This window comes from Electrophorus electricus, chromosome 26, assembly GCF_041902795.1.
Source record: "Electrophorus electricus isolate QZ-2024a chromosome 26, ASM4190279v1, whole genome shotgun sequence".
Lineage (NCBI taxonomy): Eukaryota > Metazoa > Chordata > Actinopteri > Gymnotiformes > Gymnotidae > Electrophorus > Electrophorus electricus.
In genome coordinates this window covers 8,483,973-8,498,617 of record NC_137522.1, presented here as the reverse complement: position 1 = coordinate 8,498,617, position 14,645 = coordinate 8,483,973, and the positions used below count along the sequence as shown (strand labels likewise).

General features: G+C 36.8%; 1 long non-coding RNA gene across 3 annotated transcripts in view; it reads right to left on the bottom strand.

Moving 5' to 3' along the window:
* LOC113576171 (uncharacterized) overlaps positions 1-11,453 on the bottom strand; it is a 41,586-nt gene extending 30,133 nt beyond the window's left edge. For 2 of the 3 annotated variants that reach the window (XR_014120065.1, XR_014120067.1), the window contains exons 1-3: positions 11,152-11,453; positions 9,932-10,073; positions 5,647-6,618 (exon numbers count right to left, since the gene is read on the bottom strand). This is a non-coding gene — a long non-coding RNA (uncharacterized LOC113576171). The remainder of the gene's footprint in view (positions 1-5,646; positions 6,619-9,931; positions 10,074-11,151) is intronic. The other variant, XR_014120066.1, reaches the window with a different exon arrangement.
* Between the last annotated feature and the right edge of the window lie 3,192 nt (positions 11,454-14,645).

The following is a 14,645-nucleotide window of genomic DNA, read 5'->3' as shown; positions in this document are numbered from 1 at the left end:
CGTGACTTCTAGACCTTTGGTCTCCAAGTATCCATGTGCTGTGTAGTCTATTTCTACATTGTGACGCCCCTGTTTTCATTAAGAATGAAGCAAAATTTGTATCATCCCAAAAACGTCAGAGAATGTTTCTGTGGGTGACAGTTTTGCCATCACATCAACATAAAGCATTTACGCGTGCAACTATAGACAATAAACTACTAACAATAAATAGTATTTTTAGGACAAATGATATTATCACAAGTTGTCCTGGGTCAGTCACGTCCCCTATACGATAAAGAAATATAACTTAGAATGTAGAGCTCAAAGATCATTTACAAAAAGAGTCCGCCTTAGGCTAAATGTAAGTAACAAGACAAGCGACCTTTGCCAAAACTAATATAAAGCAAGCTGTCAATGAAAATCTAACGAATACTCTTTTAAATAGCTTTCATGCTTCAAGCTTTACTATAAAATTCCCAGAACGCAGAATCCAAACATCTGATATACGAGCGAAACACTTTCAACTCAGAAACTCTGCCAACTACTTAAAAATCGTCGCAAAAGGTAATTAAATAACCTAATAATATAAAGTCTGAACATAAACACAAATGAAGTCGTGAATTCAAAGTGTCCTAACTAGTACTAGCCTACAGGTTATCGTAAAAGAATTACTTACGACTGAAATCTTGATGCTTATTCTTGTATCGCCTCTTTTAATTTTGTATTACTCCAGATATCCAGACGCTAAAAACAAGACCATGCAAAAAAAAAGACCCGAGACGCCCAAGTTACGCATACACACTTGACATCGACGATTTATACTTCCAGTGTGCATTTCAAGAGACCTACGAGGCAGTCGATTAATTTGCGACAGTGAAAGCGCCATGCAACAAAAGATTTTTTTTTTGTTTGTTTAGTCAACCAGTGCAGCCGAAGCATCGCTTCGCGTAAGCTAACGTCAGGCTGTTCGATAACGACGTGAACGGAAAGCGACACAAATGCAACTGCCAGTACTGGGGGGCTTTGCTGGGCAGGGCCACGGGGGTCACACCGCCAACAGAGCTGTGATGTCACCAAGATTTGCCATGCTTATTGATACACTTGGCTGAACAATTCCCAGACACGCCGAGACGCCGCCGTGACCAAGCTTTCAGTAGTGAGAATCCAAAATATTGCTTATCATACGTTCTCGGGCACACAGATCATGTAGTCGCCAGCTTAAAGACTGAAATAAACTACGGAATAACAAATCTACAACCATAACCTTATTTATATAGGTGTGTTATACACCAGCGATAATGTAATATTCCATACTGATAGTCTACAATAACATATGTCATAGGCAGACTAATATTATGTTATTAACGTTCCTCGTAGTAAGTAGAAATGTTAAGATGTGCTCCAGTTTTTAAGGCTTATGTGACAGCGACAGTTTCAGGTGAGAACTACAAGAGTATATATATATATATATATATATATATATATATATATATATATATATATATATATATATATAAACGTGAACTCTTGTAGTTCTAACCTATATGTGACATATATATATATATATATATATATATATATATATATATATATATATATATATATATATATATATATATATATATATATATATATATATATATATAGCGCCTATAGCACACGGAATATACACGATTGGAGTTTTTTTGTTGTTCGTTTGTTTGTGGATGCAAACACGCTGAGTTCAATAATTCAAACTCCAGAAGCAATCCAGCCTATATAGTCAATGTATTATGCTGCAGGTATTGTATCATACTGTAGTATGTCTTGTAGGCTATGGCTAGGCCTGAAAATATATACAAATGATAAGAATAAATATGAAGACGTTATCTTGAGAGAGAGAGAGAGAGAGAGAGAGAGAGAGAGAGAGAGAGAGAGAGAGAGAGAGAAATGGTTGATGATTGGTTTGCAACCTGAGGGACCTACGCTTGGGATCCTTTTAATTGCATGTTATTAAATCCCCCTGTACAGTAGAAATGGAGAGAATGGAATAGCCCACATTTCGCGGGCAAGAGGGGGATCCAGAGAATGTCCCAATTAAACATGTGATTGAAAATAGATTAAAGTTTGAGAGAGATACGCCGTTAACCAGTGAAATAAAAAAACACTAAATGTTCTGTCATTGTGCATACCTGGAAGAGCATATGAACCTTCCGATGGAATATCTGATGTGGTTAATAGGAGCTTAACATACTCATAGCAAACATAAATAAAAAGTAAAGCCGTAAAACTCTCATGAACAAAACTGGGCGAAGGGCCAAAGGGTCAAACAAAATAATGCTACAAAATAAAAAGGGGCTACGAGATGAAAAGTTTCAAGAAACGAGGAAGGAACGTTTACAGTGGGTAATACAAGCTAGGCCCACGTAGTTGCTAGGCGAATGAAAGGGGAGAAATCTTTATTCGGCTAGACGGCGTTTGTATGTGTTTTCAAATCAATAAAAATTGGCATGACGGCCTTTTGACAAATATGGGTTAAACATATTTCGATTAGTAGAGCGTGTGGCTCATACATTTTGGGTTTTCATTTCTCATTATTTCTAAAGTAAATTAGCTTTTCGACCCACAAGCATAAAAGGTTATTAAAATTAGGCTAATGTGTTAGACTAAAATCATGGCCTCATTATATGCGTTCCAGCTTTAGAACTTCCATTTTAATCAGAAACTCGACAATCCACAGGAAATTGATATATTTTAATAGATTGTTTATTTACAAAAATACCACTTTATAATTTATAAGTACACTGCGATTTAGAACATGGATAGTGTGAATATCAGGTTTAATAGATCATAGGCTATTCATTTTTGTTGCCTTTCAGATACATATAATTTCTACCTATTTAACATTTACGTTTCAGATTTACATTACATAAGCTTACATTACATAAGCTCTTTCTCGGGTAACTTCATAATGTTCTATCAAATCTTTATGTTTTGTTTATAGTTTGTATGCCCTGCCGAAAATGTGTAATTTGTAGAGGACAATTACGCCTGTCCTCCTGTATATTCTTACTCTACTCCGCATGCTAAGGCAGAACACGTGAGGTCTCTCGTTTATGGCTGTAAAATCCCAAGTTTTACAGCAGACTATATGGCACATAAATACCTCACAATAGCCTACATGCATCGAGTTCATTAATGAGCCTATATTTCAAATACAAATGTGTTACTTTACGATTTTAAGCACAGAAATGTTTTTAAATGCCTCAAATAAGCATAATGCATAACGTGTGTAAGTCCACCAAAGTCTGTAAAACCTGACTCTCACTCTCTCTCTCTGTCTCTTTCTCATACACACTGCACCACCATTTCTATCTTATTATTCTGATCTTTACACATATTATTTTCATTCTTTTGCAAATTATACAAGTTACAATAAAATGGCATAGCTACAAAATGGATTACGCTTAATATAAACGTGGATTTAAAAAAAAATATTTTGATAAACTTGATAGGCTTGCTGTCATGTCGTGAATACTTAACTAGCATTTAAATATTAATACTTAGTATCACTAATAAAAATGATGAATAATGTTTTACATGAAGCTATTGGTAACGTGACGAAACGTATTGTTTCCCACACTGGTGGTAGGTGAGATTAATTATAACGGTACATTTGGAAGCCATCGGGTATCATGCCCCTGTCCTTGGTGCTGAAATTAGTTCCGGTCATTTTTTTGTCAGCGGTTTCGCTGTCTGTCTCAGTTTTACGATAATGCTGTTTTTTGTGGTACTACAAAGCTTTTCTCACTTGCAACAGAATTGTTCAGGAATTACATAAGATTTCCCTATGAAAAGAAATGTTCAAATGGACTCATTGTAATTAGCATAAATTTAACTACAATCAAAAGAGTAAAATTTAACCGAAAGCAAAATAGATAAAGATAACTTACAATGTGATTATTAAAATAATATAGCACAAGCACTCACTTCCGGACTTTTACCTCAAGCTTGTAAACGTTTCTTCCGGTTATTCTTCATGTATATGTAAGACAATGTAAGACAAATGCTGGCACCTTTAAATTAATAAGTGCAACACTTAGGTAAGAGTCTTCTGACGACCTTATAATGATTGAGTTCTTACACATCCTATATAATATTGTAGCGCTCATGAGAAATAAAATTACTTATACAAATTACACAGGTCTTTAAAATGATTACCAAAGGCATACATCCAGTGTACGAAGAATACAGTAAGATAAACACATTAGCATTCCCTCACAGATTAATTCACATGTGTAAATAACGGTACAATAGTAGGCAAGTGAATCGTTTATTATGAAGGCTGCATTTTAAGTTTATTTAGAAATGTAATATATGTCGATGAAGGCTATTGTTTTGATCAGTGGGCCTCTGTTTAATTAAAGTGTCCTTTTGGGAAAGGTTGAAAAGTTTTGTTTTTTGCGAAAGTATTTTAAATTATTTTAAGTAATTGAATGTAAGGGTATGCACACTTAATGTAATCCATAACATTTAATCCTGGACCACCTTTTCAAATGAAATAATCAGCAAGCAACTTGCATGGTCTGCGAACTATATCTTACCTTTAATATTAGATGTGCCCCATGTTTAAAATGTATATTGCAAACATGACTAAGCATTCGAAAACTATAAACGGCAACCGGGGATTTGTTAACGGTAATTTACAAACAGCTATGGATTCTGAAGTTAAGAAGGTACTAAAGCTGGGAAAAGTAAGATATTTGAAAAGAGTTCACGAACGCAGGCTCTAAATCTTTCCTTCTCTCTCTGACACACACACACACGCTCGCGCGCCCACACACGCACGCACACACACACACACACACACACACACACACACACACACACACACACACACACACACACACATTTTCTTAATTCTATTTCTGTAAAACCTGTACAACTAGCAACTGTTAATTAAATTATTAGATCAAATTAATTATTAGATCAAGAGAAAACTAAACGTTTATCAAAAAGTTACATGTAAAACCAAACTGTTCAGAAAGTGTTACCTATAACTAACCAAGTACTTAAATAGTTTATCTTTCTGTCTGTTCTGGCTGAATAAAACAGAGTTTAGAAAAAGGTTTAGCGGCCTTTTGTGCCCTTCCGAGATCCTTGTGGGCCCCATTGTTGGCAGTTCCAAAAGCCCGATTAATTAATTTCACACTGTAGCTCTGGAGAAGATTTTCCCACAAACAAGTGACCGAGAAAAATGTAGCCCAAAAGAAAGAAGTCAACATCAAGTTCAACAACGTGCGGGCGCTCATTATCATGACAATAGCGTCTGGGAGCACAGAAGTCTTCTTAACAAGAGAGCCTGGCGTCAGTACACTCCACCTCGCGGACCCCGGAACATTTTCCCAGGCTCCTGTAACAATCGCACAACTGTTTGCTTTCTGCACCAGCTATGGGACAACTACTCTGGACTCGAGATTACTTCATAGTCCTGCACTCAAAAAACGATGCCACTGAAATGCGGAACAACATACGATAGTTCATTACTCTTTACACAAATAAAAATAATGTTTAAAAAAAAACCCGTTAAACTGACTAAGTGTATAGGCCATTTGCTGAATTAGACAACACAAAAATATTGTATAGCTATGCAAATTGCGAAAGTTCATCCAGAATGATTATACTCACTTGAACACTTGTTGGGACAGTCCAACTAACAAGACGTAATCCACAGAGAATGAGAAGAAATCAGATGCATCTGGAAATCTTTCAAACCAGAATAAAAAAAAAACTAGTCCTGCGTTTTCAGAACTGGAGTTACCCCTTCACCCACGAGCCCTTTCTAGGGAGGGGTAAAATTAGTAGAGTTCTTCCCGAATGATTTATTAAAAAACACGTTACTCGTACGATCTGGCGGGCCAGTAGCCTGTCCTCACGGCGCGCCTCCTCCAAGTATCCGGTCCCACTTGGCACATTTGTAGAGAATAGTTCTGTATGTCGTGGATTCCCGTTTACATGCGTGGCTATCCTGAAAGCGTGCAGAAACTCACACGGTTCTCGGCACTCTTATCCAGGGCCGCGTTGTGAATTGATCACCATTGTTCCAAAGCTCGAGCGAATGAGCCCTTTAGAGATACGCCCAGAATATTTCGTTCCCAGCAACAGTTCGGGCGACATATGCAGTGGGCAGAAAAAAGACCAGCGTGCCAAATTGAGTATAGGCTCGGTTAGCCCAGTACCCGAGGAAAACCAGACGCATTAGCCAAATGCAATGAATGTTAGATATAACGTTTTTGTTTGCGACTAAGTAATAAAAACCGCGAGCTATGAAACCTCAATGAGCTATGAAACACATTTAAGCCACCTTAGATTTTAATCACCTAGACACTGTATCTTATTTTTGCCGCAACCATCAAGAAGCATAGGCAACATGCAGCGCTTAAAATGTTCTTACAGTTAGCCAAGCTCCTGCCACTGGAAATAAGGGTATACATTTAAAAAGATACATTAAAAGGCGATCACTAGGTTTAAAAAGTCCCACTGGCCACTTTCCCACGTCCACGCCTCGTTGCTTTGAAGTGACACGTGCCTCTGGCTTGCCACTGCGCTGTCACCGACCAGGGAATCCCAGACGAGGGAATACAGGCTTTGATGCAGATCCTATCAAAGACCCACAGAGAACGATTTAGGCTTAAACATCTTATGCGTTATTACGGAAAACGGAAAGTGTCCAGTTTTGCGTCTAAATGTACGCGTACACGGCACTCGAATGTCTTGAACTCATACAGCACGTGAACAGGGACCTGCGTGTTCTCAATTTTGAATCATTACGTCACGATGCCTCGGAAATGTCCAGGTTCAGATCGATATCCATACACATCCATAGGCACGTTCTTCGACATTATTTCTGTGTGCGATGTTCTCAGCATGTCATGAAGGACGGTCTGTTTGCTGAGATGCTATAGCTCCGCCAACGTGTTGAAAGAACCCATGCAAGCGATGCAGTTTTTATTACGTACATGAGTGCGTATTGACGTCAGGGGCATTAACGTGTTAAGATATTCTAAATTGTAATATTATAGGACTCACGCTGGTCTGTCTTGTAATGTGGTTTAAATCATTTTCTATTTTAAACTGTCTTGTACCACAGTGACTTTTTTTTGCAAATCTAATGTTGAAATTATTGCAACATGTTATTCTTATAATGTATACTTTAACTTCATCAGGCCTCACATACTTCTTGTAATCTAAGATTGCATGCTACATTGAACATTTATTTTTGAATGTCTACGTTTATCTATCAAAGCTTACACGTCTTGTATGTGAGATACAAATATAGTAAAGGTGTGAGTGAGAAATCTGATATCAAGATCATAGCCTAATTACAACGATTAGGCATACCTCATAAATTTGTCCTTATTTGTAGGTAAACCGACGTCTTTATTTTAATTTGTGTAAAATGCAGTGTAATGTAGGCTAATTGGGTTTTAGTTTTTAAATTAGGCTAAGTAAATATATCTATTTGAATGTAGGCTAATACATATTCATACAAACTATATTTGCATAGAACATAGAAAATTAAACGAATATGCAAAGTGCCCACGCCAGTTTCAAACTTTCTTAAGTTTTAAAACGTATTATTACTGATGTTGTTGTTGCAAGGCTTGACATTACAGGCTACACATAATATAGCCCAAATCAGACTTATTAATGCAATTAATAAGGAAAGTTTTGGTCGAAACAAAATTAATAAGGTTTAATTCTGTAGTTAATTAAGGTTCAAGTTTCTAGACACACAAAAAAATCCATGATAACATGCCATCTGCAAATTGGATTGCATCTTGCCTGTCTTTTACAATTTTATTTTTAAAAGCCCAGTCACTCTACTGGTGTTTACTATTTAAAATGGCATTTTAAAATTCGCTGTTAATATTATCATTTCATTTGGTGAGTTCTAGTTACTTTAACTATATTGAAAGCTAGAGCTGTCAAATCAAAACCAAACAGAAATTGCTAATATAATTTAGAATAATATAACAATAATGATAATTCTTATAATATTACAATTTATTTATGCTTCTTACTAACAGATATATCATGCAAACCTCAACGTTATTATGGGACGTTTATCACACGAGCCATATAATATAAATAAATTCCGCCTGGAAAGATATCAGCTACACTATATGATAACAAAAAATGATGTTCACGTTCACGCAAATAAAAGGTAGTTCAGAAAAATATGATTACAATATTTCTTTAATTACGATCTATCTGTTCACCTGTTGTGTTGCAGCCTAAAAGCTACTTTTGGTACTCTTCGCGATACTGAGATTGGGTTTTCAGGATTGCTGCCATAGCCTTGTGAGTATCTCACTCTAAAACTGACATTAAAAAATGACATTTGAATTAGGAAATTTGAAGCCGTTTTCAGTGTTTTTAGTCCATGCATTTAGTCTTGCATTAGCGCGAGATCATGTTTTGCGCGCCGTCGGGCCTAACGTTGAAGTCCCTGTAATATAGGCTACACAACTGCAGAAACGCAGGAAGAGCGACACCTATCTGTAACATGGCGTTATGAAAAGGCACCATTCAGTAGCCTCTTTGATACGTCTTCATCTCAAGAAGCAGGATACTACATGTTGGAATCTGCAGGCCGTGAATATCTGCTTTTATTTTTGAATAGAATTTTTAGTGGACGCTTATTGGAAATTGTCTTATAAAACTAATATATAAAAAACAGGTTTAAGAGGTCGTCCAGTGTGATGTACTCCATAATATACCCTAGACTATAATATATTTAAAAATGTGTATTTCAAATAAGTACTCATAAACCATTAATTAGAAAAGTGTTATGTTTTGATAACTATTATCATATAATCAAGGATAGAAATACTCAATTATACCACCCTTCCTGTCTAGTTATTTAATCAATCACTGGATTATGATGAAATCTATCTAAATCACTTTATATCGACCTTAAAATGAAACTGGAATACTAAAATAAAATAAATAAATACTGGCCTTATTCGGTTCATCATTTCCTGGCTTGTTTTACCAAAGCTACACTTTGGATGAAATGCCCACACAATACTAATATAATCCCATTAGCTGATGTCTAATAAACATGAAATGGTGTAGTAGAATAAAACTTTAGCGTTAAGCAGTGACTCTCCCCAAAGCTTGATTCATATATAAAATGTTACACGAGACTTTCTATAATCCTGGATGCAGAGCTCTTTAAATGTTTATAATTTTTAAATGTCTCCTAGGTCACACATTTCGTTAAATATAAAAACACAACTTTTATATGGCATAAAATAGGTACTCCGCATGTAACGCAGTGTTTGTAATAATTTTGTTGCATTTGTTATGCAAAACTGGGCTACTTTTAAAAATAGTCACCAAGTAAAATCGAAGAGAAATGTTTACATTACAACGAAAGGCAATGTTTACAGTGTATTCAAAAGAATGTTGGTTACAGTGTAAACCTCTAAATTGACAAAAAATCTGGAACCCGCTGCGAAAAATAAATGCTGGTACAAACTCCTGAAACCTGTTATAATAGTACTGGCATGAGTATTTTTGGAGAGTATATCTCAGCTTTATTTATGGTATGTATGGTATATTTCAGTCACCGAACGTCCCTGCATCCATCTACTTTTCTACCTGTGACGCGTTGTAGTAAGGCCTATACTGTTATATGTTGTGTCACAGTGCTCGACTGACCTGCAATAAAATAGACAAGAACATGACATTCAGGATAAAAGCTGCAAAACTGCACTGTAGTATTCTAAACGAAATACTGAATTACACAAACAAACAAGTAAACAGTCCTGATATCTATCTGTCTGTCTGTCTGTCTCCATATGAAATAATCTGAATATTTAACGTATATGGACTGTGTATGAGAAACAAAAAGTTGCTGATGAAAATAATCCACTCTAAGTAAACGCTATTGTATGATTCAGACCAGCAGAGGATGATGCTCAGACCAGTAGAGGATGACTCCCAGACCAGTAGAGGATGATAATTTCAGGCGCTGCCCTTTGTCCTTAGGTCATTAAGTCATTAAATCACAGCATGGGTAAGCACCCTGTACCACTTCAATAGACCTGCAACCAAAACCACATTCCGCATGCACCACAGTGAACATTTAGGCTGTTACTAGAGACCACGGACCAATTTGCTATTAATGATTTGTTGTTGTGCTCAGTAAGACAGTGCACAGAAATTTGTAACATCTATATCAAATTTTTAATCAATTAATATCCATCAAATTAATATTAGCAATAGGGTATAACCAGAGTTTTTGGAACAGTGGCATTTACAGTATTTGCACCTTGTTCTCTCAGTAGCTTCTTATTTTTTACAGGATTGTTATCTTTTATTTCAAATCTTCATGCAATGAAAATAAGCTATAGCCAAAGAGCTTGTCGCGTCAATATATGCATGTCTATGTTTTTATCAAAACTCTGCGAGGCACAGGAGGGCAGAGTTCAGACCCTGTCTCTGACCCATCATTTCAGCCGGTGCCAGGGGCCACCATGTTTCTGTCACCAAATTCTCTTTGACAAAACAGCCTATAAAGTGTGTGAGTCAAAGTGTGTCTATGAACACATTTGTGTCATTTGATCTTTCTTATGAAGTACAATATTTAGTAACTCTACATGCATTTACTTAGATTGCCAAGATACATTTGCTAAAATGAACTATAGCTGAACGTAGGTAACCTTAGAATGTAGGTGAAGATAGATAGATAGATAGATAGATAGATAGATAGATAGATAGATAGATAGATAGATAGATAGATAGATAGATAGATAGATAGATAGATAGATAGATAGATAGATAGATAGATAGATAGATAGATAGATAGATAGATAGATAGATAGATAGATAGATAGATAGATAGATAGATAGTATCTAATCTAAATGGACCCAAATGGAACAAGAATGTAACAACATTATAATGACAGGCAAACAAGTGGGTCTAGCATGTCCCATAACTCATAGTGTAATAAAGGCTAACAAGGCATATTGTATTAAATCATAATATAAGGCACTCTGTAATAAGGCATAATAAGGCATAGTGTAGGCTACTGAACGACAGCGCGACAAAATCGAATTTGTTAAAATTGTAGTAATTGTTATCAGAAAATATTTTTTGCCTATTAAGCTTATAAAACTTACCACAGACGGGCTTTCAGCGTTGAGCTGTTGCGACTTTGGCGGCTCCGTGAGAAAGGACTCGCCTTCACAAGTCACGGTTTTTTTAATTGGTGGCGGACTGGAGTTTATGGAAATGAGCGTTGACATCAGTCTTAAAAACTTACGCCGATAAAGGACGAGTGCAAGGGGCAAAACCCGTCTCTTTGCCAGTGCAGTTCCCTTAGTCAAGTTCAAGCGCGTGTTTCAACTCCTTCAGTCTGTGACGATTTGTCATGCAAGTCGCGTAAGCGTACGCGCGAGTTTGTCGGGGGGAACACTGGCCAATTGAACAGTCCAGCCTGTTGAATTTGTTTAAGAAATGCATGGAGAAGGTTAAATGCAGGTAATAAATCTGGTCGTTTTTAAATCTTTCCCCACAAAGCCTTTTCTCAAAGTCTGGAGCCTACAGCCGGAGGCCTCTGCAAGCGACATCATCAAACAAAGCATACTTATAATAAGCTGTCTATATCACGTTATTCATAATATGCCTATAGTTCTGCATTGTTGTATATATGCCTTAATCATTAAGCGCATTTAACTGAGTGCATTAGCGCGAAACCTTCACAAACATGTTAAGGTTTGCCTTTAAATTGTCTTGGATGTGTCGTGCTGTTTTTGCCCTGTGATCTATATCATATGTATGCAGTTTGGTAAACGTGAACAATATCATCTTTTCCAAATCCCATGAACAAATAATGCCATTATCGTAGCAGCCACTGGCTTTTAAATGCGAAGGATCACGTTTTTGAAGGAGTGGAAATGAGGAAATGGTGCGTGTCCACTGGCTGCACGCCTTATATGCATATGCATATATTCAAATAGCGCGTGACCAATATGCATAGACATTCATCAATGGAGTCTGACTTCCACCAGTCGCCTAGTCCTCTGAGCGTGCTATGAAAGGCGTGTGAGAAAAGCGAGGCCCGTGCGAGGTTCAAATACTTTCATTTGTGGACTGTATAATAACTTTTGTTCTCACTGTTCACGGGTGGCCATGAAAGTGGGTCTAAAAGTAGTTACCATTTAAATAACTGCATATACAGTATATATCGCTGCAACTGTACTGTCTGTACAAGGTGCAACGTAGATGAACTAAGCACGTGTACGTAAATAAGAAAAATGCGTATGAGATCCAGTAGCCTCAACTTTCACATTGTAGGCTATGTAGGCTAAGTATGTGCTTGATATGTTTCTCTTAAATTTCAAAGGTTCAGATTTTGTTTTGTTTTTAGTACGAACGCTTAGCCCATACAGACGTCAAAGCAGCTTCCATCAACTTTGTTCCTTTTTATTTTCAACACGCCACCAAACGCTTATTATAAGTCTGAAAGTTGATCGGGGAATGACAGTACGTGAGAGAGTGGTGAAAGCAGACTGGCACATTAGTATTGTAAGATATTCAGGAGCAGGGATGGCCAAAATGTCAGACTCCAACAAAGACCAGAAAGGTGCAGGAACTGGTGTCCTGCAACGCCAAGTTAATATCCTCCACCCTCACCACAAATAATCACCTGTGCACCTAAGTCAGCTGACAGAAAGAGACCCCATAAACTATCTGAAGGTCAGGGAGAAAGAAACCATCAAAAGTGCCAGAGATGGTTGAGTATGGATATAGAACAGGATTTTGAAAAAAGTGTTCTTGTCATATAAATAAGGCAGAGGTACATGTGACAGAGATTGTCACCTCCTGAAGGAGAGAGTGTTGTGATGGAGACCGTCACACCATAAAGGAGGGGGTGTCGTGACGCAGACCATCACCAGGGGAAGGAAAAGGTGATGTGAAGGTGACCATCTCGGAGAGGTAAATGTGTGTCCTGGCTGATAGTGCAGTGAGCTGGCTCTTTGGTCTATTGGTCAGGCACAGCTTTGCCACTAGGAAGGGCTCTGGGTATTGTTATTGCCTTAGCTAAAGGTTACAACAATAATTATTGTACCTGATGCAAACCAAAAACTCAAATAACACCAAAAGGATAAAAAAAAAAGGGGTAAAAGCTTTGTAGGGACAGGGTTAGCTGGTCCTAAACTAGTTGAGATTACTGAGGACAGACACATGACTGTAGTTGTTGAATAAATAACACTGGGTAACACAATTTAACATGTTTTGTCCCACAAAGTAAATATTCCTAAATGAGGCTGTTATTACACTTCAAATAAATGTAGCTACTTCTATGATGTACAGGTGAAGGGCATTCACCTATATCTAACCTCAGGGCTATTTATTTATTTAGCTAGTTATTTGCATGGCACACAAAACTGAACCACTAACAGTATAATTACAAAATAACAACAATCCGCTAGGTTCTGAAAAAATATAAAATATCTCATTGTATACTACCTTGTATAGCCTACTACTTTCTCCATTTAAATACATTCTAAAACAGCAAATATTGAGTGAGAATAATGAAGATATAATAATTATAATTAACTAATATACAGTAACAATAAGTTAAGCAATAAAGTAAATCATTAATTTTGTGACAAGCCCCTGAAAGCAATCATTTTTATGTGATAAGCCTTTGTGCAATAAAGCTCTAATTTGTGCTGCTTGATAAAGCTTTACTGAAAGAGACAAATCTTTAAAAATCAGCTGTACTGAAAAGTTAAAAAATATAGCAATGTCTCCTTTCTGAAATCAAGACATATTCTCAAAATAAATGCAGTCACATGCTTAGATTCTCATGCCAGTGCAGCACAGCATTCTGGCAAACCTACAGGGAGCTTCTGTGCTGTGCATCAGTGGAGGACATCAGACCAGACATGAGCTTCCACATAAATACTGGGTACAAATAGGACATTGGAAAGGTGCTGTTTCCCTTTATGTAGCAAGACTGTTTCCCATTTGGGGCAGAATCAAGGACAGCACGTGTTGGTACATTTAGAAAGTGGTCTGTTCCTCTTTATGATACGTTTCATATTCAGAAAGTGTTTTAGAATCCTCTGCTACATGTCACACACATGCATTCAACTCCTTTGCTGATGTGATTTGCAGTGTTGTACACTGTTCACATATTCGTTTGTATATGATTGTAGCCTGAAGAAATTATAAACTGTTATTTTTGGAGCTCATTTATCACATTTAGTTATTGAAGTAAAATTCCCATTCCCATAGATACAGTTACTCCAGTGCTACACAATCCCAGTATGGCTGGCTAATCAGACAATCTACATCAGTGCCTTTGTTGTTCTAACATTTCTGATTCAACTTATTGGTTCATTATAAAGTTGAATCAGATGTGTTACAAAACAGAAAACATTAACTATGGAGTACTGTAGCCCTCGTGTATTTAAAAGACCTAATGCAATGCTGGGATATTAGACTTATTTAAACAAATGCAGTTTGCTAGAGTTATCCCAGTGAAATATGAAGAGATTATTCTAAGAACAGTGATTATCTGTGACCTTGTTTATATAATATTGGATATAGCCCAATGACAGTCCTGCATGGAAAGACTGTCAGAAGGGGATTTAAATCTCTG